Source organism: Schistocerca serialis, chromosome 2, assembly GCF_023864345.2.
Source record: "Schistocerca serialis cubense isolate TAMUIC-IGC-003099 chromosome 2, iqSchSeri2.2, whole genome shotgun sequence".
In the NCBI taxonomy this organism is placed as follows: Eukaryota; Metazoa; Arthropoda; class Insecta; order Orthoptera; family Acrididae; genus Schistocerca; species Schistocerca serialis.
The window spans coordinates 804,592,401-804,619,155 of NC_064639.1; the positions used below are offsets into that span (position 1 = coordinate 804,592,401).

The window sequence follows — 26,755 nt, forward strand, 5'->3', positions numbered from 1 at the left end:
CGCGAATCGACGGTATCTCGTAAGGAAGGAAAGAGCAGCAGCTGCCGCTGAGCCCAGGCGCCGTGCCGAACACGCAGAAGGTCCCCGGCTCGATTGCGGGCGGAAACCCGTTTTCGTCGCACTCAGCAAGACACTTGCTACGATCTCTACTGTGACCATTTAAATCAACTTCAAACGTTCCATCAGCAGGGTGCACATGGCTCAAATGAAACATGAAACGGTTTCAGAACTGGTTGTCGGATTTTAGCGCTGACTTGGAGGCCTGGAAATGCGCGAAACAGCCGCCGCCATGCGATTTGTTACCACACCGTTGTACAAAACGCAAGGGCTCGTCCGGGATTTGAACCCGGGACCTCCTGCACCCGAAGCAGGAATCATACCCCTAGCCCAACGAGCCTATTCGTTCCGAAAACGCACTGCATGTGAATGACGCCACCTTTGATGGTCTCACCATGTAGGGCTGCAGCTCAGCCAGCGCTCTCCCTGTCTGTCGCGGTTTGATTGTTTTCATCGACGTCTTTTACTGCAGGAACTTCACGAATCGCAGGGAGCTCGTAGCCGATGCCCTTGCTAACACAGAAGAAAAACTGTTGCTATTACGAGTCTCCGGGTGGTACATGAAAAGAACCGTCGTTTCCGTGGTGTAGCGGTTATCACGTCTGCTTTACACGCAGAAGGTCCCCGGTTCGATCCCGGGCGGGAACACAACAATTTTAATCTATATTTCGGATTTCATTTCCGAGATGACCTCACGTCCGCGAATGCAGAGACAAGCAATGTCGTATGCTAGACGGATAGGGCGTCATTTTACTGTCAAATACTGTTGCTCTCTTATTGCACCGGTATTTGGTAACTGAGAACGCCCCTAGCTCCATTATGGCTGGCAAAATTTATAATCCGGTTCTTCAGGGCTACTTCAAGTGCGCTTGCTACTGGCTTTCCTGAGCTCACCCTACTCGCCTTGTCACAGCTCTGTCAAAGTGTGATGCTAACTAATAATGAGAAACTCTTAGCCACGCTCAATCTTACATGCCACCCCTTGGTTGTTGCCGTCGCTAGTAAGATGAGGGTAGACTGTCGCACAATTAAGCTGAATCTCCACTCACGGTGCACATATCCCGCAAAGACAACCTTGTTTTCCGTTGCATGCAAAATTACCGTCTGCCTTTCTACCGAATTCCACCTACGTACTTTACTGGTGCCGCATTCTTGTTATATCCACGTGATATAACAGGTATCTACTCTTCATTGAGGAGCTGCAACCGGGGCTGAGTTCCACCTACGCTTCAGCACGGTCAAAATGGCAGGGCTCGTCCGGGATTTGAACCCGGGACCTCCTGCACCCAAAGCAGGAATCATACCCCTAGACCAACGAGCCACCTGGCTGGAGCAGTCAAGTTAATCCCAAGTAGTGGGCCTCACAGGGAACACAAACTTTCACGCGAATTCGCAAGATAAACGCTTTCTGCAGGCAGCACTCACCACTGTTGAGAAGAATATTAAGGGCAACGAATAAAAAGCGAAATAACTTCATCGAGCACTGCTTATGAACAGCCGGCAGTGCCTCAGTTTCGGTATGTGGTTTCTCAGGGTTAAGAGGAGGCGAATGCACTAAACAAAAGAACATCGGGAAACCAAGCACCAACTCATAACGAAAAGATTGCAAAATATACTGCAAGCAAAATTTCCAGAAGACGGATACTGAAGACGCCGCAGACAAAAGAATTATTGTATGCAGTAACGATTATCTAGGAAGCGTGAATTGCATGTGCTGCTCCACCACACAACTTCTTTTGATACTGTTTTACTTATTCTAAATTTTCATTACCTGATCGTCTCTAAAATACTGTGCGGTTATCACCTGGTTTCCAACAGCGATAGTAGTAAGTAAATCGACTACAAAGTCTTTCAAAGTAGGTCAGACACAAAAAAAAAAAAAAATCGGAGCTGCGTGTAGCTCATGTCATTCTGCTTTCAATCGTGAATCTCCGGCTGGGAGTAGTGGCGTACTTCTGTAATCCAAGCTTCTGGGAGGCCGTTGTGTGGGAGAGATCTGGAAACAACTACAGATTCGACCGTTCCACGAGCTCAGGAACGGCCGCGATGCCTTCATCGAGCTCTGCAGATCGACAGATGATAGTGTGGAAATTTCGGCAAGCGGTGGCTAAGGGTTAAAAGAAGCCAAACACACTAAACACAAGAAAGTCGGGAAACCGAAGCACACAACTCATAACGAAAAGATTGCGGAATGCAGTGCGAAAGCAAAACTTCGAGAAGACCAACTCTGAAGCCATCGGCGAGCTAGGAATTATTCCGCACAAGAAGCGATCATGTAGGAAGAGCGAGCCGAGGCTGTCGCTCGACCACACAATAAATTTTTGCTTAATCCCAATTTGCAGTACCGGTTCGACACTAGAATACTGCGCCTTGGTTCTTCCAAAAGCGATAGTAATAAGCACGTCGACTGCAGTGTCATTTGGGGTAGTGAGTCAGACATGGAGAGGATATGGGGCGGGTGGAATATGCAACGACAGGGGCATTGCAGGGCGGCCGCCGGCTCCTTGCGCTGTGGCGCACCGGTGCCGGCGGCGGCCTGGCTGGGCTGCTGGTGCCTCCATGTAGAGCTGCCGCCGAGCCCAGGCAAAGTGCCGCTAACGAAGCGATTGCCTTTGGTGACATCTTTTGCAATAACGACTGCGCGAATCGACGGTATCTCGTAAGGAAGGAAAGAGCAGCAGCAGCTGCCGCCGAGCCCAGGCGCCGTGCCTAACACGCTGAAGGTCCCCGGCTCGATTGCGGGCGGAAACCCGTTTTCGTCCCACTCAGCAAGACACTTGCTACGATCTCTACTGTGACCATTTAAATCAACTTCAAACGTTCCATCAGCAGGGTGCACATGGCTCAAATGAAACATGAAACGGTTTCAGAACTGGTTGTCGGATTTTAGCGCTGACTTGGAGGCCTGGAAATGCGCGAAACAGCCGCCGCCATGCGATTTGTTACCACACCGTTGTACAAAACGCAAGGGCTCGTCCGGGATTTGAACCCGGGACCTCCTGCACCCGAAGCAGGAATTATACCCCTAGACCAACGAGCCTATTCGTTCCGAAAACGCACTGCATGTGAATGACGCCACCTTTGATGGTCTCACCATGTAGGGCTGCAGCTCAGCCAGCGTTCTCCCTGTCTGTCGCGGTTGGATTGTTTCCATCGACGTCTTTTACTACAGGAACTTCACGAATCGGAGGGAGCTCGTAGCCGATGCCCTTGCTAACACAGAAGACAAACTGTTGCTATTACGAGTCTCCGGGTGGTACATGAAAAGAACCGTCGTTTCCGTGGTGTAGCGGTTATCACGTCTGCTTTACACGCAGAAGGTCCCCGGTTCGATCCAGGGCGGGAACACAACAATTTTAATCTATATTTCGGATTTCATTTCCGAGATGACCTCACGTCCGCGAATGCAGAGACAAGCAATGTCGTATGCTAGACGGATAGGGCGTCATTTTACTGTCAAATACTGTTGCTCTCTTATTGCACCGGTATTTGGTAACTGAGAACGCCCCTAGCTCCATTATGGCTGGCAAAATTTATAATCCGGTTCTTCAGGGCTACTTCAAGTGCGCTTGCTACTGGCTTTCCTGAGCTCACCCTACTCGCCTTGTCACAGCTCTGTCAAAGTGTGATGCTAACTAATAATGAAAAACTCTTAGCCACGCTCAATCTTACATGCCACCCCTTGGTTGTTGCCGTCGCTAGTAAGATGAGGGTAGACTGTCGCACAATTAAGCTGAATCTCCACTCACGGTGCACATATCCCGCAAAGACAACCTTGTTTTCCGTTGCATGCAAAATTACCGTCTGCCTTTCTACCGAATTCCACCTACGTACTTTACTGGTGCCGCATTCTTGTTATATCCACGTGCTATAACAGGCGTCTACTCTTCATTGAGGAGCTGCAACCGGGGCTGAGTTCCACCTACGCTTCAGCACGGTCAAAATGGCAGGGCTCGTCCGGGATTTGAACCCGGGACCTCCTGCACCCAAAGCAGGAATCATACCCCTAGACCAACGAGCCACCTGGCTGGAGCAGTCAAGTTAATCCCAAGTAGTGGGCCTCACAGGGAACACAAACTTTCACGCGAATTCGCAAGATAAACGCTTTCTGCAGGCAGCACTCACCACTGTTGAGAAGAATATTAAAGGCAACGAATAAAAAGCGAAATAACTTCATCGAGCACTGCTTATGAACAGCCGGCAGTGCCTCAGTTTCGGTATGTGGTTTCTCAGGGTTAAGAGGAGGCGAATGCACTAAACAAAAGAACATCGGGAAACCAAGCACCAACTCATAACGAAAAGATTGCAAAATATACTGCAAGCAAAATTTCCAGAAGACGGATACTGAAGACGCCGCAGACAAAAGAATTATTCTATGCAGTAACGATTATCTAGGAAGCGTGAATTGCATGTGCTGCTCCACCACACAACTTCTTTTGATACTGTTTTACTTATTCTAAATTTTCATTACCTGATCGTCTCTAAAATACTGTGCGGTTATCACCTGGTTTCCAACAGCGATAGTAGTAAGTAAATCGACTACAAAGTCTTTCAAAGTAGGTCAGACACAAAAAAAAAAAATCGGAGCTGCGTGTAGCTCATGTCATTCTGCTTTCAATCGTGAATCTCCGGCTGGGAGTAGTGGCGTACTTCTGTAATCCAAGCTTCTGGGAGGCCGTTGTGTGGGAGAGATCTGGAAACAACTACAGATTCGACCGTTCCACGAGCTCAGGAACAGCCGCGATGCCTTCATCGAGCTCTGCAGATCGACAGATGATAGTGTGGAAATTTCGGCAAGCGGTGGCTAAGGGTTAAGAGAAGCCAAACACACTAAACACAAGAAAGTCGGGAAACCGAAGCACACAACTCATAACGAAAAGATTGCGGAATGCAGTGCGAAAGCAAAACTTCGAGAAGACCAACTCTGAAGCCATCGGCGAGCTAGGAATTATTCCGCACAAGAAGCGATCATGTAGGAAGAGCGAGCCGAGGCTGTCGCTCGACCACACAATAAATTTTTGCTTAATCCCAATTTGCAGTACCGGTTCGACACTAGAATACTGCGCCTTGGTTCTTCCAAAAGCGATAGTAATAAGCACGTCGACTGCAGTGTCATTTGGGGTAGTGAGTCAGACATGGAGAGGATATGGGGCGGGTGGAATATGCAACGACAGGGGCATTGCAGGGCGGCCGCCGGCTCCTTGCGCTGTGGCGCACCGGTGCCGGCGGCGGCCTGGCTGGGCTGCTGGTGCCTCCATGTAGAGCTGCCGCCGAGCCCAGGCAAAGTGCCGCTAACGAAGCGATTGCCTTTGGTGACATCTTTTGCAATAACGACTGCGCGGCTGCCGCCGAGCCCAGGCACAGTGCCGCTAACGAAGCGATTGCCTCTGGTGACATCTTTTGCAATAACGACTGCGCGAATCGACGGTATCTCGTAAGGAAGGAAAGAGCAGCAGCTGCCGCCGAGCCCAGGCGCCGTGCCGAACACGCAGAAGGTCCCCGGCTCGATTGCGGGCGGAAACCCGTTTTCGTCGCACTCAGCAAGACACTTGCTACGATCTCTACTGTGACCATTTAAATCAACTTCAAACGTTCCATCAGCAGGGTGCACATGGCTCAAATGAAACATGAAACGGTTTCAGAACTGGTTGTCGGATTTTAGCGCTGACTTGGAGGCCTGGAAATGCGCGAAACAGCCGCCGCCATGCGATTTGTTACCACACCGTTGTACAAAACGCAAGGGCTCGTCCGGGATTTGAACCCGGGACCTCCTGCACCCGAAGCAGGAATCATACCCCTAGACCAACGAGCCTATTCGTTCCGAAAACGCACTGCATGTGAATGACGCCACCTTTGATGGTCTCACCATGTAGGGCTGCAGCTCAGCCAGCGCTCTCCCTGTCTGTCGCGGTTGGATTGTTTTCATCGACGTCTTTTACTGCAGGAACTTCACGAATCGCAGGGAGCTCGTAGCCGATGCCCTTGCTAACACAGAAGAAAAACTGTTGCTATTACGAGTCTCCGGGTGGTACATGAAAAGAACCGTCGTTTCCGTGGTGTAGCGGTTATCACGTCTGCTTTACACGCAGAAGGTCCCCGGTTCGATCCCGGGCGGGAACACAACAATTTTAATCTATATTTCGGATTTCATTTCCGAGATGACCTCACGTCCGCGAATGCAGAGACAAGCAATGTCGTATGCTAGACGGATAGGGCGTCATTTTACTGTCAAATACTGTTGCTCTCTTATTGCACCGGTATTTGGTAACTGAGAACGCCCCTAGCTCCATTATGGCTGGCAAAATTTATAATCCGGTTCTTCAGGGCTACTTCAAGTGCGCTTGCTACTGGCTTTCCTGAGCTCACCCTACTCGCCTTGTCACAGCTCTGTCAAAGTGTGATGCTAACTAATAATGAGAAACTCTTAGCCACGCTCAATCTTACATGCCACCCCTTGGTTGTTGCCGTCGCTAGTAAGATGAGGGTAGACTGTCGCACAATTAAGCTGAATCTCCACTCACGGTGCACATATCCCGCAAAGACAACCTTGTTTTCCGTTGCATGCAAAATTACCGTCTGCCTTTCTACCGAATTCCACCTACGTACTTTACTGGTGCCGCATTCTTGTTATATCCACGTGATATAACAGGTATCTACTCTTCATTGAGGAGCTGCAACCGGGGCTGAGTTCCACCTACGCTTCAGCACGGTCAAAATGGCAGGGCTCGTCCGGGATTTGAACCCGGGACCTCCTGCACCCAAAGCAGGAATCATACCCCTAGACCAACGAGCCACCTGGCTGGAGCAGTCAAGTTAATCCCAAGTAGTGGGCCTCACAGGGAACACAAACTTTCACGCGAATTCGCAAGATAAACGCTTTCTGCAGGCAGCACTCACCACTGTTGAGAAGAATATTAAGGGCAACGAATAAAAAGCGAAATAACTTCATCGAGCACTGCTTATGAACAGCCGGCAGTGCCTCAGTTTCGGTATGTGGTTTCTCAGGGTTAAGAGGAGGCGAATGCACTAAACAAAAGAACATCGGGAAACCAAGCACCAACTCATAACGAAAAGATTGCAAAATATACTGCAAGCAAAATTTCCAGAAGACGGATACTGAAGACGCCGCAGACAAAAGAATTATTCTATGCAGTAACGATTATCTAGGAAGCGTGAATTGCATGTGCTGCTCCACCACACAACTTCTTTTGATACTGTTTTACTTATTCTAAATTTTCATTACCTGATCGTCTCTAAAATACTGTGCGGTTATCACCTGGTTTCCAACAGCGATAGTAGTAAGTAAATCGACTACAAAGTCTTTCAAAGTAGGTCAGACACAAAAAAAAAAAAAAAATCGGAGCTGCGTGTAGCTCATGTCATTCTGCTTTCAATCGTGAATCTCCGGCTGGGAGTAGTGGCGTACTTCTGTAATCCAAGCTTCTGGGAGGCCGTTGTGTGGGAGAGATCTGGAAACAACTACAGATTCGACCGTTCCACGAGCTCAGGAACGGCCGCGATGCCTTCATCGAGCTCTGCAGATCGACAGATGATAGTGTGGAAATTTCGGCAAGCGGTGGCTAAGGGTTAAAAGAAGCCAAACACACTAAACACAAGAAAGTCGGGAAACCGAAGCACACAACTCATAACGAAAAGATTGCGGAATGCAGTGCGAAAGCAAAACTTCGAGAAGACCGACTCTGAAGCCATCGGCGAGCTAGGAATTATTCCGCACAAGAAGCGATCATGTAGGAAGAGCGAGCCGAGGCTGTCGCTCGACCACACAATAAATTTTTGCTTAATCCCAATTTGCAGTACCGGTTCGACACTAGAATACTGCGCCTTGGTTCTTCCAAAAGCGATAGTAATAAGCACGTCGACTGCAGTGTCATTTGGGGTAGTGAGTCAGACATGGAGAGGATATGGGGCGGGTGGAATATGCAACGACAGGGGCATTGCAGGGCGGCCGCCGGCTCCTTGCGCTGTGGCGCACCGGTGCCGGCGGCGGCCTGGCTGGGCTGCTGGTGCCTCCATGTAGAGCTGCCGCCGAGCCCAGGCAAAGTGCCGCTAACGAAGCGATTGCCTTTGGTGACATCTTTTGCAATAACGACTGCGCGGCTGCCGCCGAGCCCAGGCAAAGTGCCGCTAACGAAGCGATTGCCTTTGGTGACATCTTTTGCAATAACGACTGCGCGAATCGACGGTATCTCGTAAGGAAGGAAAGAGCAGCAGCTGCCGCCGAGCCCAGGCGCCGTGCCGAACACGCAGAAGGTCCCCGGCTCGATTGCGGGCGGAAACCCGTTTTCGTCGCACTCAGCAAGACACTTGCTACGATCTCTACTGTGACCATTTAAATCAACTTCAAACGTTCCATCAGCAGGGTGCACATGGCTCAAATGAAACATGAAACGGTTTCAGAACTGGTTGTCGGATTTTAGCGCTGACTTGGAGGCCTGGAAATGCGCGAAACAGCCGCCGCCATGCGATTTGTTACCACACCGTTGTACAAAACGCAAGGGCTCGTCCGGGATTTGAACCCGGGACCTCCTGCACCCGAAGCAGGAATCATACCCCTAGACCAACGAGCCTATTCGTTCCGAAAACGCACTGCATGTGAATGACGCCACCTTTGATGGTCTCACCATGTAGGGCTGCAGCTCAGCCAGCGCTCTCCCTGTCTGTCGCGGTTGGATTGTTTTCATCGACGTCTTTTACTGCAGGAACTTCACGAATCGCAGGGAGCTCGTAGCCGATGCCCTTGCTAACACAGAAGAAAAACTGTTGCTATTACGAGTCTCCGGGTGGTACATGAAAAGAACCGTCGTTTCCGTGGTGTAGCGGTTATCACGTCTGCTTTACACGCAGAAGGTCCCCGGTTCGATCCCGGGCGGGAACACAACAATTTTAATCTATATTTCGGATTTCATTTCCGAGATGACCTCACGTCCGCGTATGCAGAGACAAGCAATGTTGTATGCTAGACGGATAGGGCGTCATTTTACTGTCAAATACTGTTGCTCTCTTATTGCACCGGTATTTGGTAACTGAGAACGCCCCTAGCTCCATTATGGCTGGCAAAATTTATAATCCGGTTCTTCAGGGCTACTTCAAGTGCGCTTGCTACTGGCTTTCCTGAGCTCACCCTACTCGCCTTGTCACAGCTCTGTCAAAGTGTGATGCTAACTAATAATGAGAAACTCTTAGCCACGCTCAATCTTACATGCCACCCCTTGGTTGTTGCCGTCGCTAGTAAGATGAGGGTAGACTGTCGCACAATTAAGCTGAATCTCCACTCACGGTGCACATATCCCGCAAAGACAACCTTGTTTTCCGTTGCATGCAAAATTACCGTCTGCCTTTCTACCGAATTCCACCTACGTACTTTACTGGTGCCGCATTCTTGTTATATCCACGTGATATAACAGGTATCTACTCTTCATTGAGGAGCTGCAACCGGGGCTGAGTTCCACCTACGCTTCAGCACGGTCAAAATGGCAGGGCTCGTCCGGGATTTGAACCCGGGACCTCCTGCACCCAAAGCAGGAATCATACCCCTAGACCAACGAGCCACCTGGCTGGAGCAGTCAAGTTAATCCCAAGTAGTGGGCCTCACAGGGAACACAAACTTTCACGCGAATTCGCAAGATAAACGCTTTCTGCAGGCAGCACTCACCACTGTTGAGAAGAATATTAAGGGCAACGAATAAAAAGCGAAATAACTTCATCGAGCACTGCTTATGAACAGCCGGCAGTGCCTCAGTTTCGGTATGTGGTTTCTCAGGGTTAAGAGGAGGCGAATGCACTAAACAAAAGAACATCGGGAAACCAAGCACCAACTCATAACGAAAAGATTGCAAAATATACTGCAAGCAAAATTTCCAGAAGACGGATACTGAAGACGCCGCAGACAAAAGAATTATTCTATGCAGTAACGATTATCTAGGAAGCGTGAATTGCATGTGCTGCTCCACCACACAACTTCTTTTGATACTGTTTTACTTATTCTAAATTTTCATTACCTGATCGTCTCTAAAATACTGTGCGGTTATCACCTGGTTTCCAACAGCGATAGTAGTAAGTAAATCGACTACAAAGTCTTTCAAAGTAGGTCAGACACAAAAAAAAAAAAAAATCGGAGCTGCGTGTAGCTCATGTCATTCTGCTTTCAATCGTGAATCTCCGGCTGGGAGTAGTGGCGTACTTCTGTAATCCAAGCTTCTGGGAGGCCGTTGTGTGGGAGAGATCTGGAAACAACTACAGATTCGACCGTTCCACGAGCTCAGGAACGGCCGCGATGCCTTCATCGAGCTCTGCAGATCGACAGATGATAGTGTGGAAATTTCGGCAAGCGGTGGCTAAGGGTTAAAAGAAGCCAAACACACTAAACACAAGAAAGTCGGGAAACCGAAGCACACAACTCATAACGAAAAGATTGCGGAATGCAGTGCGAAAGCAAAACTTCGAGAAGACCAACTCTGAAGCCATCGGCGAGCTAGGAATTATTCCGCACAAGAAGCGATCATGTAGGAAGAGCGAGCCGAGGCTGTCGCTCGACCACACAATAAATTTTTGCTTAATCCCAATTTGCAGTACCGGTTCGACACTAGAATACTGCGCCTTGGTTCTTCCAAAAGCGATAGTAATAAGCACGTCGACTGCAGTGTCATTTGGGGTAGTGAGTCAGACATGGAGAGGATATGGGGCGGGTGGAATATGCAACGACAGGGGCATTGCAGGGCGGCCGCCGGCTCCTTGCGCTGTGGCGCACCGGTGCCGGCGGCGGCCTGGCTGGGCTGCTGGTGCCTCCATGTAGAGCTGCCGCCGAGCCCAGGCAAAGTGCCGCTAACGAAGCGATTGCCTTTGGTGACATCTTTTGCAATAACGACTGCGCGAATCGACGGTATCTCGTAAGGAAGGAAAGAGCAGCAGCTGCCGCCGAGCCCAGGCGCCGTGCCGAACACGCAGAAGGTCCCCGGCTCGATTGCGGGCGGAAACCCGTTTTCGTCGCACTCAGCAAGACACTTGCTACGATCTCTACTGTGACCATTTAAATCAACTTCAAACGTTCCATCAGCAGGGTGCACATGGCTCAAATGAAACATGAAACGGTTTCAGAACTGGTTGTCGGATTTTAGCGCTGACTTGGAGGCCTGGAAATGCGCGAAACAGCCGCCGCCATGCGATTTGTTACCACACCGTTGTACAAAACGCAAGGGCTCGTCCGGGATTTGAACCCGGGACCTCCTGCACCCGAAGCAGGAATCATACCCCTAGACCAACGAGCCTATTCGTTCCGAAAACGCACTGCATGTGAATGACGCCACCTTTGATGGTCTCACCATGTAGGGCTGCAGCTCAGCCAGCGTTCTCCCTGTCTGTCGCGGTTGGATTGTTTTCATCGACGTCTTTTACTGCAGGAACTTCACGAATCGCAGGGAGCTCGTAGCCGATGCCCTTGCTAACACAGAAGAAAAACTATTGCTATTACGAGTCTCCGGGTGGTACATGAAAAGAACCGTCGTTTCCGTGGTGTAGCGGTTATCACGTCTGCTTTACACGCAGAAGGTCCCCGGTTCGATCCCGGGCCGGAACACAACAATTTTAATCTATATTTCGGATTTCATTTCCGAGATGACCTCACGTCCGCGTATGCAGAGACAAGCAATGTTGTATGCTAGACGGATAGGGCGTCATTTTACTGTCAAATACTGTTGCTCTCTTATTGCACCGGTATTTGGTAACTGAGAACGCCCCTAGCTCCATTATGGCTGGCAAAATTTATAATCCCGTTCTTCAGGGCTACTTCAAGTGCGCTTGCTACTGGCTTTCCTGAGCTCACCCTACTCGCCTTGTCACAGCTCTGTCAAAGTGTGATGCTAACTAATAATGAGAAACTCTTAGCCACGCTCAATCTTACATGCCACCCCTTGGTTGTTGCCGTCGCTAGTAAGATGAGGGTAGACTGTCGCACAATTAAGCTGAATCTCCACTCACGGTGCACATATGCCGCAAAGACAACCTTGTTTTCCGTTGCATGCAAAATTACCGTCTGCCTTTCTACCGAATTCCACCTACGTACTTTACTGGTGCCGCATTCTTGTTATATCCACGTGATATAACAGGCATCTACTCTTCATTGAGGAGCTGCAACCGGGGCTGAGTTCCACCTACGCTTCAGCACGGTCAAAATGGCAGGGCTCGTCCGGGATTTGAACCCGGGACCTCCTGCACCCAAAGCAGGAATCATACCCCTAGACCAACGAGCCACCTGGCTGGAGCAGTCAAGTTAATCCCAAGTAGTGGGCCTCACAGGGAACACAAACTTTCACGCGAATTCGCAAGATAAACGCTTTCTGCAGGCAGCACTCACCACTGTTGAGAAGAATATTAAGGGCAACGAATAAAAAGCGAAATAACTTCATCGAGCACTGCTTATGAACAGCCGGCAGTGCCTCAGTTTCGGTATGTGGTTTCTCAGGGTTAAGAGGAGGCGAATGCACTAAACAAAAGAACATCGGGAAACCAAGCACCAACTCATAACGAAAAGATTGCAAAATATACTGCAAGCAAAATTTCCAGAAGACGGATACTGAAGACGCCGCAGACAAAAGAATTATTCTATGCAGTAACGATTATCTAGGAAGCGTGAATTGCATGTGCTGCTCCACCACACAACTTCTTTTGATACTGTTTTACTTATTCTAAATTTTCATTACCTGATCGTCTCTAAAATACTGTGCGGTTATCACCTGGTTTCCAACAGCGATAGTAGTAAGTAAGTCGACTACAAAGTCTTTCAAAGTAGGTCAGACACAACAAAAAAAAAAAAAAAAAAAAAAAATCGGAGCTGCGTGTAGCTCATGTCATTCTGCTTTCAATCGTGAATCTCCGGCTGGGAGTAGTGGCGTACTTCTGTAATCCAAGCTTCTGGGAGGCCGTTGTGTGGGAGAGATCTGGAAACAACTACAGATTCGACCGTTCCACGAGCTCAGGAACGGCCGCGATGCCTTCATCGAGCTCTGCAGATCGACAGATGATAGTGTGGAAATTTCGGCAAGTGGTGGCTAAGGGTTAAGAGAAGAGAAACACACTAAACACAATAAAGTCGGGAAACCGAAGCACACAACTCATAACGAAAAGATTGCGGAATGCAGTGCGAAAGCAAAACTTCGAGAAGACCAACTCTGAAGCCATCGGCGAGCTAGGAATTATTCCGCACAAGAAGCGATCATGTAGGAAGAGCGAGCCGAGGCTGTCGCTCGACCACACAATAAATTTTTGCTTAATCCCAATTTGCAGTACCGGTTCGACACTAGAATACTGCGCCTTGGTTCTTCCAAAAGCGATAGTAATAAGCACGTCGACTGCAGTGTCATTTGGGGTAGTGAGTCAGACATGGAGAGGATATGGGGCGGGTGGAATATGCAACGACAGGGGCATTGCAGGGCGGCCGCCTGCTCCTTGCGCTGTGGCGCACCGGTGCCGGCGGCGGCCTGGCTGGGCTGCTGGTGCCTCCATGTAGAGCTGCCGCCGAGCCCAGGCAAAGTGCCGCTAACGAAGCGATTGCCTTTGGTGACATCTTTTGCAATAACGACTGCGCGAATCGACGGTATCTCGTAAGGAAGGAAAGAGCAGCAGCTGCCGCCGAGCCCAGGCACCGTGCCGAACACGCAGAAGGTCCCCGGCTCGATTGCGGGCGGAAACCCGTTTTCGTCGCACTCAGCAAGACACTTGCTACGATCTCTACTGTGACCATTTAAATCAACTTCAAACGTTCCATCAGCAGGGTGCACATGGCTCAAATGAAACATGAAACGGTTTCAGAACTGGTTGTCGGATTTTAGCGCTGACTTGGAGGCCTGGAAATGCGCGAAACAGCCGCCGCCATGCGATTTGTTACCACACCGTTGTACAAAACGCAAGGGCTCGTCCGGGATTTGAACCCGGGACCTCCTGCACCCGAAGCAGGAATCATACCCCTAGACCAACGAGCCTATTCGTTCCGAAAACGCACTGCATGTGAATGACGCCACCTTTGATGGTCTCACCATGTAGGGCTGCAGCTCAGCCAGCGTTCTCCCTGTCTGTCGCGGTTGGATTGTTTTCATCGACGTCTTTTACTGCAGGAACGTCACGAATCGCAGGGAGCTCGTAGCCGATGCCCTTGCTAACACAGAAGAAAAACTGTTGCTATAACGAGTCTCCGGGTGGTACATGAAAAGAACCGTCGTTTCCGTGGTGTAGCGGTTATCACGTCTGCTTTACACGCAGAAGGTCCCCGGTTCGATCCCGGGCGGGAACACAACAATTTTAATCTATATTTCGGATTTCATTTCCGAGATGACCTCACGTCCGCGTATGCAGAGACAAGCAATGTTGTATGCTAGACGGATAGGGCGTCATTTTACTGTCAAATACTGTTGCTCTTTTATTGCACCGGTATTTGGTAACTGAGAACGCCCCTAGCTCCATTATGGCTGGCAAAATTTATAATCCGGTTCTTCAGGGCTACTTCAAGTGCGCTTGCTACTGGCTTTCCTGAGCTCACCCTACTCGCCTTGTCACAGCTCTGTCAAAGTGTGATGCTAACTAATAATGAGAAACTCTTAGCCACGCTCAATCTTACATGCCACCCCTTGGTTGTTGCCGTCGCTAGTAAGATGAGGGTAGACTGTCGCACAATTAAGCTGAATCTCCACTCACGGTGCACATATCCCGCAAAGACAACCTTGTTTTCCGTTGCATGCAAAATTACCGTCTGCCTTTCTACCGAATTCCACCTACGTACTTTACTGGTGCCGCATTCTTGTTATATCCACGTGATATAACAGGCATCTACTCTTCATTGAGGAGCTGCAACCGGGGCTGAGTTCCACCTACGCTTCAGCACGGTCAAAATGGCAGGGCTCGTCCGGGATTTGAACACGGGACCTCCTGCACCCAAAGCAGGAATCATACCCCTAGACCAACGAGCCACCTGGCTGGAGCAGTCAAGTTAATCCCAAGTAGTGGGCCTCACAGGGAACACAAACTCTCACGCGAATTCGCAAGATAAACGCTTTCTGCAGGCAGCACTCACCACTGTTGAGAAGAATATTAAGGGCAACGAATAAAAAGCGAAATAACTTCATCGAGCACTGCTTATGAACAGCCGGCAGTGCCTCAGTTTCGGTATGTGGTTTCTCAGGGTTAAGAGGAGGCGAATGCACTAAACAAAAGAACATCGGGAAACCAAGCACCAACTCATAACGAAAAGATTGCAAAATATACTGCAAGCAAAATTTCCAGAAGACGGATACTGAAGACGCCGCAGACAAAAGAATTATTCTATGCAGTAACGATTATCTAGGAAGCGTGAATTGCATGTGCTGCTCCACCACACAACTTCTTTTGATACTGTTTTACTTATTCTAAATTTTCATTACCTGATCGTCTCTAAAATACTGTGCGGTTATCACCTGGTTTCCAACAGCGATAGTAGTAAGTAAATCGACTACAAAGTCTTTCAAAGTAGGTCAGACACAAAAAAAAAAAAAAAATCGGAGCTGCGTGTAGCTCATGTCATTCTGCTTTCAATCGTGAATCTCCGGCTGTGAGTAGTGGCGTACTTCTGTAATCCAAGCTTCTGGGAGGCCGTTGTGTGGGAGAGATCTGGAAACAACTACAGATTCGACCGTTCCACGAGCTCAGGAACGGCCGCGATGCCTTCATCGAGCTCTGCAGATCGACAGATGATAGTGTGGAAATTTCGGCAAGTGGTGGCTAAGGGTTAAGAGAAGAGAAACACACTAAACACAATAAAGTCGGGAAACCGAAGCACACAACTCATAACGAAAAGATTGCGGAATGCAGTGCGAAAGCAAAACTTCGAGAAGACCAACTCTGAAGCCATCGGCGAGCTAGGAATTATTCCGCACAAGAAGCGATCATGTAGGAAGAGCGAGCCGAGGCTGTCGCTCGACCACACAATAAATTTTTGCTTAATCCCAATTTGCAGTACCGGTTCGACACTAGAATACTGCGCCTTGGTTCTTCCAAAAGCGATAGTAATAAGCACGTCGACTGCAGTGTCATTTGGGGTAGTGAGTCAGACATGGAGAGGATATGGGGCGGGTGGAATATGCAACGACAGGGGCATTGCAGGGCGGCCGCCGGCTCCTTGCGCTGTGGCGCACCGGTGCCGGCGGCGGCCTGGCTGGGCTGCTGGTGCCTCCATGTAGAGCTGCCGCCGAGCCCAGGCAAAGTGCCGCTAACGAAGCGATTGCCTTTGGTGACATCTTTTGCAATAACGACTGCGCGAATCGACGGTATCTCGTAAGGAAGGAAAGAGCAGCAGCTGCCGCCGAGCCCAGGCACCGTGCCGAACACGCAGAAGGTCCCCGGCTCGATTGCGGGCGGAAACCCGTTTTCGTCGCACTCAGCAAGACACTTGCTACGATCTCTACTGTGACCATTTAAATCAACTTCAAACGTTCCATCAGCAGGGTGCACATGGCTCAAATGAAACATGAAACGGTTTCAGAACTGGTTGTCGGATTTTAGCGCTGACTTGGAGGCCTGGAAATGCGCGAAACAGCCGCCGCCATGCGATTTGTTACCACACCGTTGTACAAAACGCAAGGGCTCGTCCGGGATTTGAACCCGGGACCTCCTGCACCCGAAGCAGGAATCATACCCCTAGACCAACGAGCCTATTCGTTCCGAAAACGCACTGCATGTGAATGACGCCACCTTTGATGGTCTCACCATGTAGGGCTGCAGCTCAGCCAGCGTTCTCCCTGTCTGTCGCGGTTGGATTGTTTTCATCGACGTCTTTTACTGCAGGAACTTCACGAATCGCAGGGAGCTCGTAGCCGATGCCCTTGCTAACACAGAAGAAAAACTGTTGCTATAACGAGTCTCCGGGTGGTACATGAAAAGAACCGTCGTTTCCGTGGTGTAGCGGTTATCACGTCTGCTTTACACGCAGAAGGTCCCCGGTTCGATCCCGGGCGGGAACACAACAATTTTAATCTATATTTCGGATTTCATTTCCGAGATGACCTCACGTCCGCGTATGCAGAGACAAGCAATGTTGTATGCTAGACGGATAGGGCGTCATTTTACTGTCAAATACTGTTGCTCTTTTATTGCACCGGTATTTGGTAACTGAGAACGCCCCTAGCTCCATTATGGCTGGCAAAATTTATAATCCGGTTCTTCAGGGCTACTTCAAGTGCGCTTGCTACTGGCTTTCCTGAGCTCACCCTACTCGCCTTGTCACAGCTCTGTCAAAGTGTGATGCTAACTAATAATGAGAAACTCTTAGCCACGCTCAATCTTACATGCCACCCCTTGGTTGTTGCCGTCGCTAGTAAGATGAGGGTAGACTGTCGCACAATTAAGCTGAATCTCCACTCACGGTGCACATATCCCGCAAAGACAACCTTGTTTTCCGTTGCATGCAAAATTACCGTCTGCCTTTCTACCGAATTCCACCTACGTACTTTACTGGTGCCGCATTCTTGTTATATCCACGTGATATAACAGGCATCTACTCTTCATTGAGGAGCTGCAACCGGGGCTGAGTTCCACCTACGCTTCAGCACGGTCAAAATGGCAGGGCTCGTCCGGGATTTGAACACGGGACCTCCTGCACCCAAAGCAGGAATCATACCCCTAGACCAACGAGCCACCTGGCTGGAGCAGTCAAGTTAATCCCAAGTAGTGGGCCTCACAGGGAACACAAACTTTCACGCGAATTCGCAAGATAAACGCTTTCTGCAGGCAGCACTCACCACTGTTGAGAAGAATATTAAGGGCAACGAATAAAAAGCGAAATAACTTCATCGAGCACTGCTTATGAACAGCCGGCAGTGCCTCAGTTTCGGTATGTGGTTTCTCAGGGTTAAGAGGAGGCGAATGCACTAAACAAAAGAACATCGGGAAACCAAGCACCAACTCATAACGAAAAGATTGCAAAATATACTGCAAGCAAAATTTCCAGAAGACGGATACTGAAGACGCCGCAGACAAAAGAATTATTCTATGCAGTAACGATTATCTAGGAAGCGTGAATTGCATGTGCTGCTCCACCACACAACTTCTTTTGATACTGTTTTACTTATTCTAAATTTTCATTACCTGATCGTCTCTAAAATACTGTGCGGTTATCACCTGGTTTCCAACAGCGATAGTAGTAAGTAAATCGACTACAAAGTCTTTCAAAGTAGGGAGGACACAAAAAAAAAAAAAAAAATCGGAGCTGCGTGTAGCTCATGTCATTCTGCTTTCAATCGTGAATCTCCGGCTGGGAGTAGTGGCGTACTTCTGTAATCCAAGCTTCTGGGAGGCCGTTGTGTGGGAGAGATCTGGAAACAACTACAGATTCGACCGTTCCACGAGCTCAGGAACGGCCGCGATGCCTTCATCGAGCTCTGCAGATCGACAGATGATAGTGTGGAAATTTCGGCAAGCGGTGGCTGAGGGTTAAAAGAAGCCAAACACACTAAACACAAGAAAGTCGGGAAACCGAAGCACACAACTCATAACGAAAAGATTGCGGAATGCAGTGCGAAAGCAAAACTTCGAGAAGACCAACTCTGAAGCCATCGGCGAGCTAGGAATTATTCCGCACAAGAAGCAATCATGTAGGAAGAGCGAGCCGAGGCTGTCGCTCGACCACACAATAAATTTTTGCTTAATCCCAATTTGCAGTACCGGTTCGACACTAGAATACTGCGCCTTGGTTCTTCCAAAAGCGATAGTAATAAGCACGTCGACTGCAGTGTCATTTGGGGTAGTGAGTCAGACATGGAGAGGATATGGGGCGGGTGGAATATGCAACGACAGGGGCATTGCAGGGCGGCCGCCGGCTCCTTGCGCTGTGGCACACCGGTGCCGGCGGCGGCCTGGCTGGGCTGCTGGTGCCTCCATGTAGAGCTGCCGCCGAGCCCAGGCAAAGTGCCGCTAACGAAGCGATTGCCTTTGGTGACATCTTTTGCAATAACGACTGCGCGAATCGACGGTATCTCGTAAGGAAGGAAAGAGCAGCAGCTGCCGCCGAGCCCAGGCGCCGTGCCGAACACGCAGAAGGTCCCCGGCTCGATTGCGGGCGGAAACCCGTTTTCGTCGCACTCAGCAAGACACTTGCTACGATCTCTACTGTGACCATTTAAATCAACTTCAAACGTTCCATCAGCAGGGTGCACATGGCTCAAATGAAACATGAAACGGTTTCAGAACTGGTTGTCGGATTTTAGCGCTGACTTGGAGGCCTGGAAATGCGCGAAACAGCCGCCGCCATGCGATTTGTTACCACACCGTTGTACAAAACGCAAGGGCTCGTCCGGGATTTGAACCCGGGACCTCCTGCACCCGAAGCAGGAATCATACCCCTAGACCAACGAGCCTATTCGTTCCGAAAACGCACTGCATGTGAATGACGCCACCTTTGATGGTCTCACCATGTAGGGCTGCAGCTCAGCCAGCGTTCTCCCTGTCTGTCGCGGTTGGATTGTTTTCATCGACGTCTTTTACTGCAGGAACTTCACGAATCGCAGGGAGCTCGTAGCCGATGCCCTTGCTAACACAGAAGAAAAACTGTTGCTATAACGAGTCTCCGGGTGGTACATGAAAAGAACCGTCGTTTCCGTGGTGTAGCGGTTATCACGTCTGCTTTACACGCAGAAGGTCCCCGGTTCGATCCCGGGCGGGAACACAACAATTTTAATCTATATTTCGGATTTCATTTCCGAGATGACCTCACGTCCGCGTATGCAGAGACAAGCAATGTTGTATGCTAGACGGATAGGGCGTCATTTTACTGTCAAATACTGTTGCTCTTTTATTGCACCGGTATTTGGTAACTGAGAACGCCCCTAGCTCCATTATGGCTGGCAAAATTTATAATCCGGTTCTTCAGGGCTACTTCAAGTGCGCTTGCTACTGGCTTTCCTGAGCTCACCCTACTCGCCTTGTCACAGCTCTGTCAAAGTGTGATGCTAACTAATAATGAGAAACTCTTAGCCACGCTCAATCTTACATGCCACCCCTTGGTTGTTGCCGTCGCTAGTAAGATGAGGGTAGACTGTCGCACAATTAAGCTGAATCTCCACTCACGGTGCACATATCCCGCAAAGACAACCTTGTTTTCCGTTGCATGCAAAATTACCGTCTGCCTTTCTACCGAATTCCACCTACGTACTTTACTGGTGCCGCATTCTTGTTATATCCACGTGATATAACAGGCATCTACTCTTCATTGAGGAGCTGCAACCGGGGCTGAGTTCCACCTACGCTTCAGCACGGTCAAAATGGCAGGGCTCGTCCGGGATTTGAACACGGGACCTCCTGCACCCAAAGCAGGAATCATACCCCTAGACCAACGAGCCACCTGGCTGGAGCAGTCAAGTTAATCCCAAGTAGTGGGCCTCACAGGGAACACAAACTTTCACGCGAATTCGCAAGATAAACGCTTTCTGCAGGCAGCACTCACCACTGTTGAGAAGAATATTAAGGGCAACGAATAAAAAGCGAAATAACTTCATCGAGCACTGCTTATGAACAGCCGGCAGTGCCTCAGTTTCGGTATGTGGTTTCTCAGGGTTAAGAGGAGGCGAATGCACTAAACAAAAGAACATCGGGAAACCAAGCACCAACTCATAACGAAAAGATTGCAAAATATACTGCAAGCAAAATTTCCAGAAGACGGATACTGAAGACGCCGCAGACAAAAGAATTATTCTATGCAGTAACGATTATCTAGGAAGCGTGAATTGCATGTGCTGCTCCACCACACAACTTCTTTTGATACTGTTTTACTTATTCTAAATTTTCATTACCTGATCGTCTCTAAAATACTGTGCGGTTATCACCTGGTTTCCAACAGCGATAGTAGTAAGTAAATCGACTACAAAGTCTTTCAAAGTAGGGAGGACACAAAAAAAAAAAAAAAAATCGGAGCTGCGTGTAGCTCATGTCATTCTGCTTTCAATCGTGAATCTCCGGCTGGGAGTAGTGGCGTACTTCTGTAATCCAAGCTTCTGGGAGGCCGTTGTGTGGGAGAGATCTGGAAACAACTACAGATTCGACCGTTCCACGAGCTCAGGAACGGCCGCGATGCCTTCATCGAGCTCTGCAGATCGACAGATGATAGTGTGGAAATTTCGGCAAGCGGTGGCTGAGGGTTAAAAGAAGCCAAACACACTAAACACAAGAAAGTCGGGAAACCGAAGCACACAACTCATAACGAAAAGATTGCGGAATGCAGTGCGAAAGCAAAACTTCGAGAAGACCAACTCTGAAGCCATCGGCGAGCTAGGAATTATTCCGCACAAGAAGCAATCATGTAGGAAGAGCGAGCCGAGGCTGTCGCTCGACCACACAATAAATTTTTGCTTAATCCCAATTTGCAGTACCGGTTCGACACTAGAATACTGCGCCTTGGTTCTTCCAAAAGCGATAGTAATAAGCACGTCGACTGCAGTGTCATTTGGGGTAGTGAGTCAGACATGGAGAGGATATGGGGCGGGTGGAATATGCAACGACAGGGGCATTGCAGGGCGGCCGCCGGCTCCTTGCGCTGTGGCACACCGGTGCCGGCGGCGGCCTGGCTGGGCTGCTGGTGCCTCCATGTAGAGCTGCCGCCGAGCCCAGGCAAAGTGCCGCTAACGAAGCGATTGCCTTTGGTGACATCTTTTGCAATAACGACTGCGCGAATCGACGGTATCTCGTAAGGAAGGAAAGAGCAGCAGCTGCCGCCGAGCCCAGGCGCCGTGCCGAACACGCAGAAGGTCCCCGGCTCGATTGCGGGCGGAAACCCGTTTTCGTCGCACTCAGCAAGACACTTGCTACGATCTCTACTGTGACCATTTAAATCAACTTCAAACGTTCCATCAGCAGGGTGCACATGGCTCAAATGAAACATGAAACGGTTTCAGAACTGGTTGTCGGATTTTAGCGCTGACTTGGAGGCCTGGAAATGCGCGAAACAGCCGCCGCCATGCGATTTGTTACCACACCGTTGTACAAAACGCAAGGGCTCGTCCGGGATTTGAACCCGGGACCTCCTGCACCCGAAGCAGGAATCATACCCCTAGACCAACGAGCCTATTCGTTCCGAAAACGCACTGCATGTGAATGACGCCACCTTTGATGGTCTCACCATGTAGGGCTGCAGCTCAGCCAGCGTTCTCCCTGTCTGTCGCGGTTGGATTGTTTTCATCGACGTCTTTTACTGCAGGAACTTCACGAATCGCAGGGAGCTCGTAGCCGATGCCCTTGCTAACACAGAAGAAAAACTGTTGCTATAACGAGTCTCCGGGTGGTACATGAAAAGAACCGTCGTTTCCGTGGTGTAGCGGTTATCACGTCTGCTTTACACGCAGAAGGTCCCCGGTTCGATCCCGGGCGGGAACACAACAATTTTAATCTATATTTCGGATTTCATTTCCGAGATGACCTCACGTCCGCGTATGCAGAGACAAGCAATGTTGTATGCTAGACGGATAGGGCGTCATTTTACTGTCAAATACTGTTGCTCTTTTATTGCACCGGTATTTGGTAACTGAGAACGCCCCTAGCTCCATTATGGCTGGCAAAATTTATAATCCGGTTCTTCAGGGCTACTTCAAGTGCGCTTGCTACTGGCTTTCCTGAGCTCACCCTACTCGCCTTGTCACAGCTCTGTCAAAGTGTGATGCTAACTAATAATGAGAAACTCTTAGCCACGCTCAATCTTACATGCCACCCCTTGGTTGTTGCCGTCGCTAGTAAGATGAGGGTAGACTGTCGCACAATTAAGCTGAATCTCCACTCACGGTGCACATATCCCGCAAAGACAACCTTGTTTTCCGTTGCATGCAAAATTACCGTCTGCCTTTCTACCGAATTCCACCTACGTACTTTACTGGTGCCGCATTCTTGTTATATCCACGTGATATAACAGGCATCTACTCTTCATTGAGGAGCTGCAACCGGGGCTGAGTTCCACCTACGCTTCAGCACGGTCAAAATGGCAGGGCTCGTCCGGGATTTGAACACGGGACCTCCTGCACCCAAAGCAGGAATCATACCCCTAGACCAACGAGCCACCTGGCTGGAGCAGTCAAGTTAATCCCAAGTAGTGGGCCTCACAGGGAACACAAACTTTCACGCGAATTCGCAAGATAAACGCTTTCTGCAGGCAGCACTCACCACTGTTGAGAAGAATATTAAGGGCAACGAATAAAAAGCGAAATAACTTCATCGAGCACTGCTTATGAACAGCCGGCAGTGCCTCAGTTTCGGTATGTGGTTTCTCAGGGTTAAGAGGAGGCGAATGCACTAAACAAAAGAACATCGGGAAACCAAGCACCAACTCATAACGAAAAGATTGCAAAATATACTGCAAGCAAAATTTCCAGAAGACGGATACTGAAGACGCCGCAGACAAAAGAATTATTCTATGCAGTAACGATTATCTAGGAAGCGTGAATTGCATGTGCTGCTCCACCACACAACTTCTTTTGATACTGTTTTACTTATTCTAAATTTTCATTACCTGATCGTCTCTAAAATACTGTGCGGTTATCACCTGGTTTCCAACAGCGATAGTAGTAAGTAAATCGACTACAAAGTCTTTCAAAGTAGGGAGGACACAAAAAAAAAAAAAAAAATCGGAGCTGCGTGTAGCTCATGTCATTCTGCTTTCAATCGTGAATCTCCGGCTGGGAGTAGTGGCGTACTTCTGTAATCCAAGCTTCTGGGAGGCCGTTGTGTGGGAGAGATCTGGAAACAACTACAGATTCGACCGTTCCACGAGCTCAGGAACGGCCGCGATGCCTTCATCGAGCTCTGCAGATCGACAGATGATAGTGTGGAAATTTCGGCAAGCGGTGGCTGAGGGTTAAAAGAAGCCAAACACACTAAACACAAGAAAGTCGGGAAACCGAAGCACACAACTCATAACGAAAAGATTGCGGAATGCAGTGCGAAAGCAAAACTTCGAGAAGACCAACTCTGAAGCCATCGGCGAGCTAGGAATTATTCCGCACAAGAAGCAATCATGTAGGAAGAGCGAGCCGAGGCTGTCGCTCGACCACACAATAAATTTTTGCTTAATCCCAATTTGCAGTACCGGTTCGACACTAGAATACTGCGCCTTGGTTCTTCCAAAAGCGATAGTAATAAGCACGTCGACTGCAGTGTCATTTGGGGTAGTGAGTCAGACATGGAGAGGATATGGGGCGGGTGGAATATGCAACGACAGGGGCATTGCAGGGCGGCCGCCGGCTCCTTGCGCTGTGGCACACCGGTGCCGGCGGCGGCCTGGCTGGGCTGCTGGTGCCTCCATGTAGAGCTGCCGCCGAGCCCAGGCAAAGTGCCGCTAACGAAGCGATTGCCTTTGGTGACATCTTTTGCAATAACGACTGCGCGAATCGACGGTATCTCGTAAGGAAGGAAAGAGCAGCAGCTGCCGCCGAGCCCAGGCGCCGTGCCGAACACGCAGAAGGTCCCCGGCTCGATTGCGGGCGGAAACCCGTTTTCGTCGCACTCAGCAAGACACTTGCTACGATCTCTACTGTGACCATTTAAATCAACTTCAAACGTTCCATCAGCAGGGTGCACATGGCTCAAATGAAACATGAAACGGTTTCAGAACTGGTTGTCGGATTTTAGCGCTGACTTGGAGGCCTGGAAATGCGCGAAACAGCCGCCGCCATGCGATTTGTTACCACACCGTTGTACAAAACGCAAGGGCTCGTCCGGGCTTTGAACCCGGGACCTCCTGCACCCGAAGCAGGAATCATACCCCTAGACCAACGAGCCTATTCGTTCCGAAAACGCACTGCATGTGAATGACGCCACCTTTGATGGTCTCACCATGTAGGGCTGCAGCTCAGCCAGCGTTCTCCCTGTCTGTCGCGGTTGGATTGTTTTCATCGACGTCTTTTACTGCAGGAACTTCACGAATCGCAGGGAGCTCGTAGCCGATGCCCTTGCTAACACAGAAGAAAAACTATTGCTATTACGAGTCTCCGGGTGGTACATGAAAAGAACCGTCGTTTCCGTGGTGTAGCGGTTATCACGTCTGCTTTACACGCAGAAGGTCCCCGGTTCGATCCCGGGCGGGAACACAACAATTTTAATCTATATTTCGGATTTCATTTCCGAGATGACCTCACGTCCGCGTATGCAGAGACAAGCAATGTTGTATGCTAGACGGATAGGGCGTCATTTTACTGTCAAATACTGTTGCTCTCTTATTGCACCGGTATTTGGTAACTGAGAACGCCCCTAGCTCCATTATGGCTGGCAAAATTTATAATCCCGTTCTTCAGGGCTACTTCAAGTGCGCTTGCTACTGGCTTTCCTGAGCTCACCCTACTCGCCTTGTCACAGCTCTGTCAAAGTGTGATGCTAACTAATAATGAGAAACTCTTAGCCACGCTCAATCTTACATGCCACCCCTTGGTTGTTGCCGTCGCTAGTAAGATGAGGGTAGACTGTCGCACAATTAAGCTGAATCTCCACTCACGGTGCACATATCCCGCAAAGACAACCTTGTTTTCCGTTGCATGCAAAATTACCGTCTGCCTTTCTACCGAATTCCACCTACGTACTTTACTGGTGCCGCATTCTTGTTATATCCACGTGATATAACAGGCATCTACTCTTCATTGAGGAGCTGCAACCGGGGCTGAGTTCCACCTACGCTTCAGCACGGTCAAAATGGCAGGGCTCGTCCGGGATTTGAACCCGGGACCTCCTGCACCCAAAGCAGGAATCATACCCCTAGACCAACGAGCCACCTGGCTGGAGCAGTCAAGTTAATCCCAAGTAGTGGGCCTCACAGGGAACACAAACTTTCACGCGAATTCGCAAGATAAACGCTTTCTGCAGGCAGCACTCACCACTGTTGAGAAGAATATTAAGGGCAACGAATAAAAAGCGAAATAACTTCATCGAGCACTGCTTATGAACAGCCGGCAGTGCCTCAGTTTCGGTATGTGGTTTCTCAGGGTTAAGAGGAGGCGAATGCACTAAACAAAAGAACATCGGGAAACCAAGCACCAACTCATAACCAAAATATTGCAAAATATACTGCAAGCAAAATTTCCAGAAGACGGATACTGAAGACGCCGCAGACAAAAGAATTATTCTATGCAGTAACGATTATCTAGGAAGCGTGAATTGCATGTGCTGCTCCACCACACAACTTCTTTTGATACTGTTTTACTTATTCTAAATTTTCATTACCTGATCGTCTCTAAAATACTGTGCGGTTATCACCTGGTTTCCAACAGCGATAGTAGTAAGTAAATCGACTACAAAGTCTTTCAAAGTAGGTCAGACACAAAAAAAAAAAAAAAATCGGAGCTGCGTGTAGCTCATGTCATTCTGCTTTCAATCGTGAATCTCCGGCTGGGAGTAGTGGCGTACTTCTGTAATCCAAGCTTCTGGGAGGCCGTTGTGTGGGAGAGATCTGGAAACAACTACAGATTCGACCGTTCCACGAGCTCAGGAACGGCCGCGATGCCTTCATCGAGCTCTGCAGATCGACAGATGATAGTGTGGAAATTTCGGCAAGTGGTGGCTAAGGGTTAAGAGAAGCCAAACACACTAAACACAAGAAAGTCGGGAAACCAAAGCACACAACTCATAACGAAAAGATTGCGGAATGCAGTGCGAAAGCAAAACTTCGAGAAGACCAACTCTGAAGCCATCGGCGAGCTAG

General features: G+C 49.4%; 30 non-coding genes across 30 annotated transcripts; 10 read left to right on the forward strand and 20 right to left on the reverse strand.

The window, feature by feature from the left end:
* Positions 1–325: 325 nt before the first annotated feature.
* Positions 326–397, reverse strand: Trnap-cgg (transfer RNA proline (anticodon CGG)). The gene has a single exon. It is a non-coding gene; the product is annotated as a tRNA-Pro (tRNA).
* Positions 398–632: 235 nt separating this feature from the next.
* Positions 633–705, forward strand: Trnav-uac (transfer RNA valine (anticodon UAC)). The gene has a single exon. It is a non-coding gene; the product is annotated as a tRNA-Val (tRNA).
* A 601-nt stretch (positions 706–1,306) lies between these two features.
* Positions 1,307–1,378, reverse strand: Trnap-ugg (transfer RNA proline (anticodon UGG)). Its single transcript has one exon. It is a non-coding gene; the product is annotated as a tRNA-Pro (tRNA).
* Positions 1,379–3,025: 1,647 nt separating this feature from the next.
* Trnap-cgg (transfer RNA proline (anticodon CGG)) lies at positions 3,026–3,097 on the reverse strand. Its single transcript has one exon. It is a non-coding gene; the product is annotated as a tRNA-Pro (tRNA).
* A 235-nt stretch (positions 3,098–3,332) lies between these two features.
* Positions 3,333–3,405, forward strand: Trnav-uac (transfer RNA valine (anticodon UAC)). Its single transcript has one exon. It is a non-coding gene; the product is annotated as a tRNA-Val (tRNA).
* A 601-nt stretch (positions 3,406–4,006) lies between these two features.
* Positions 4,007–4,078, reverse strand: Trnap-ugg (transfer RNA proline (anticodon UGG)). The gene has a single exon. It is a non-coding gene; the product is annotated as a tRNA-Pro (tRNA).
* Positions 4,079–5,797: 1,719 nt separating this feature from the next.
* On the reverse strand, positions 5,798–5,869 carry Trnap-cgg (transfer RNA proline (anticodon CGG)). The gene has a single exon. It is a non-coding gene; the product is annotated as a tRNA-Pro (tRNA).
* Positions 5,870–6,104: 235 nt separating this feature from the next.
* Positions 6,105–6,177, forward strand: Trnav-uac (transfer RNA valine (anticodon UAC)). Its single transcript has one exon. It is a non-coding gene; the product is annotated as a tRNA-Val (tRNA).
* Positions 6,178–6,778: 601 nt separating this feature from the next.
* Trnap-ugg (transfer RNA proline (anticodon UGG)) lies at positions 6,779–6,850 on the reverse strand. The gene has a single exon. It is a non-coding gene; the product is annotated as a tRNA-Pro (tRNA).
* Positions 6,851–8,573: 1,723 nt separating this feature from the next.
* On the reverse strand, positions 8,574–8,645 carry Trnap-cgg (transfer RNA proline (anticodon CGG)). The gene has a single exon. It is a non-coding gene; the product is annotated as a tRNA-Pro (tRNA).
* Positions 8,646–8,880: 235 nt separating this feature from the next.
* Positions 8,881–8,953, forward strand: Trnav-uac (transfer RNA valine (anticodon UAC)). Its single transcript has one exon. It is a non-coding gene; the product is annotated as a tRNA-Val (tRNA).
* A 601-nt stretch (positions 8,954–9,554) lies between these two features.
* Positions 9,555–9,626, reverse strand: Trnap-ugg (transfer RNA proline (anticodon UGG)). Its single transcript has one exon. It is a non-coding gene; the product is annotated as a tRNA-Pro (tRNA).
* Positions 9,627–11,270: 1,644 nt separating this feature from the next.
* Trnap-cgg (transfer RNA proline (anticodon CGG)) lies at positions 11,271–11,342 on the reverse strand. Its single transcript has one exon. It is a non-coding gene; the product is annotated as a tRNA-Pro (tRNA).
* A 235-nt stretch (positions 11,343–11,577) lies between these two features.
* On the forward strand, positions 11,578–11,650 carry Trnav-uac (transfer RNA valine (anticodon UAC)). The gene has a single exon. It is a non-coding gene; the product is annotated as a tRNA-Val (tRNA).
* Positions 11,651–12,251: 601 nt separating this feature from the next.
* Positions 12,252–12,323, reverse strand: Trnap-ugg (transfer RNA proline (anticodon UGG)). The gene has a single exon. It is a non-coding gene; the product is annotated as a tRNA-Pro (tRNA).
* Positions 12,324–13,979: 1,656 nt separating this feature from the next.
* Positions 13,980–14,051, reverse strand: Trnap-cgg (transfer RNA proline (anticodon CGG)). Its single transcript has one exon. It is a non-coding gene; the product is annotated as a tRNA-Pro (tRNA).
* Positions 14,052–14,286: 235 nt separating this feature from the next.
* Trnav-uac (transfer RNA valine (anticodon UAC)) lies at positions 14,287–14,359 on the forward strand. Its single transcript has one exon. It is a non-coding gene; the product is annotated as a tRNA-Val (tRNA).
* Positions 14,360–14,960: 601 nt separating this feature from the next.
* Positions 14,961–15,032, reverse strand: Trnap-ugg (transfer RNA proline (anticodon UGG)). The gene has a single exon. It is a non-coding gene; the product is annotated as a tRNA-Pro (tRNA).
* A 1,645-nt stretch (positions 15,033–16,677) lies between these two features.
* Trnap-cgg (transfer RNA proline (anticodon CGG)) lies at positions 16,678–16,749 on the reverse strand. Its single transcript has one exon. It is a non-coding gene; the product is annotated as a tRNA-Pro (tRNA).
* Positions 16,750–16,984: 235 nt separating this feature from the next.
* Trnav-uac (transfer RNA valine (anticodon UAC)) lies at positions 16,985–17,057 on the forward strand. The gene has a single exon. It is a non-coding gene; the product is annotated as a tRNA-Val (tRNA).
* A 601-nt stretch (positions 17,058–17,658) lies between these two features.
* Trnap-ugg (transfer RNA proline (anticodon UGG)) lies at positions 17,659–17,730 on the reverse strand. The gene has a single exon. It is a non-coding gene; the product is annotated as a tRNA-Pro (tRNA).
* A 1,646-nt stretch (positions 17,731–19,376) lies between these two features.
* Trnap-cgg (transfer RNA proline (anticodon CGG)) lies at positions 19,377–19,448 on the reverse strand. Its single transcript has one exon. It is a non-coding gene; the product is annotated as a tRNA-Pro (tRNA).
* Positions 19,449–19,683: 235 nt separating this feature from the next.
* Positions 19,684–19,756, forward strand: Trnav-uac (transfer RNA valine (anticodon UAC)). The gene has a single exon. It is a non-coding gene; the product is annotated as a tRNA-Val (tRNA).
* A 601-nt stretch (positions 19,757–20,357) lies between these two features.
* On the reverse strand, positions 20,358–20,429 carry Trnap-ugg (transfer RNA proline (anticodon UGG)). The gene has a single exon. It is a non-coding gene; the product is annotated as a tRNA-Pro (tRNA).
* A 1,646-nt stretch (positions 20,430–22,075) lies between these two features.
* Positions 22,076–22,147, reverse strand: Trnap-cgg (transfer RNA proline (anticodon CGG)). The gene has a single exon. It is a non-coding gene; the product is annotated as a tRNA-Pro (tRNA).
* Positions 22,148–22,382: 235 nt separating this feature from the next.
* Positions 22,383–22,455, forward strand: Trnav-uac (transfer RNA valine (anticodon UAC)). The gene has a single exon. It is a non-coding gene; the product is annotated as a tRNA-Val (tRNA).
* Positions 22,456–23,056: 601 nt separating this feature from the next.
* On the reverse strand, positions 23,057–23,128 carry Trnap-ugg (transfer RNA proline (anticodon UGG)). Its single transcript has one exon. It is a non-coding gene; the product is annotated as a tRNA-Pro (tRNA).
* A 1,646-nt stretch (positions 23,129–24,774) lies between these two features.
* Trnap-cgg (transfer RNA proline (anticodon CGG)) lies at positions 24,775–24,846 on the reverse strand. The gene has a single exon. It is a non-coding gene; the product is annotated as a tRNA-Pro (tRNA).
* A 235-nt stretch (positions 24,847–25,081) lies between these two features.
* Trnav-uac (transfer RNA valine (anticodon UAC)) lies at positions 25,082–25,154 on the forward strand. The gene has a single exon. It is a non-coding gene; the product is annotated as a tRNA-Val (tRNA).
* Positions 25,155–25,755: 601 nt separating this feature from the next.
* Trnap-ugg (transfer RNA proline (anticodon UGG)) lies at positions 25,756–25,827 on the reverse strand. The gene has a single exon. It is a non-coding gene; the product is annotated as a tRNA-Pro (tRNA).
* Between the last annotated feature and the right edge of the window lie 928 nt (positions 25,828–26,755).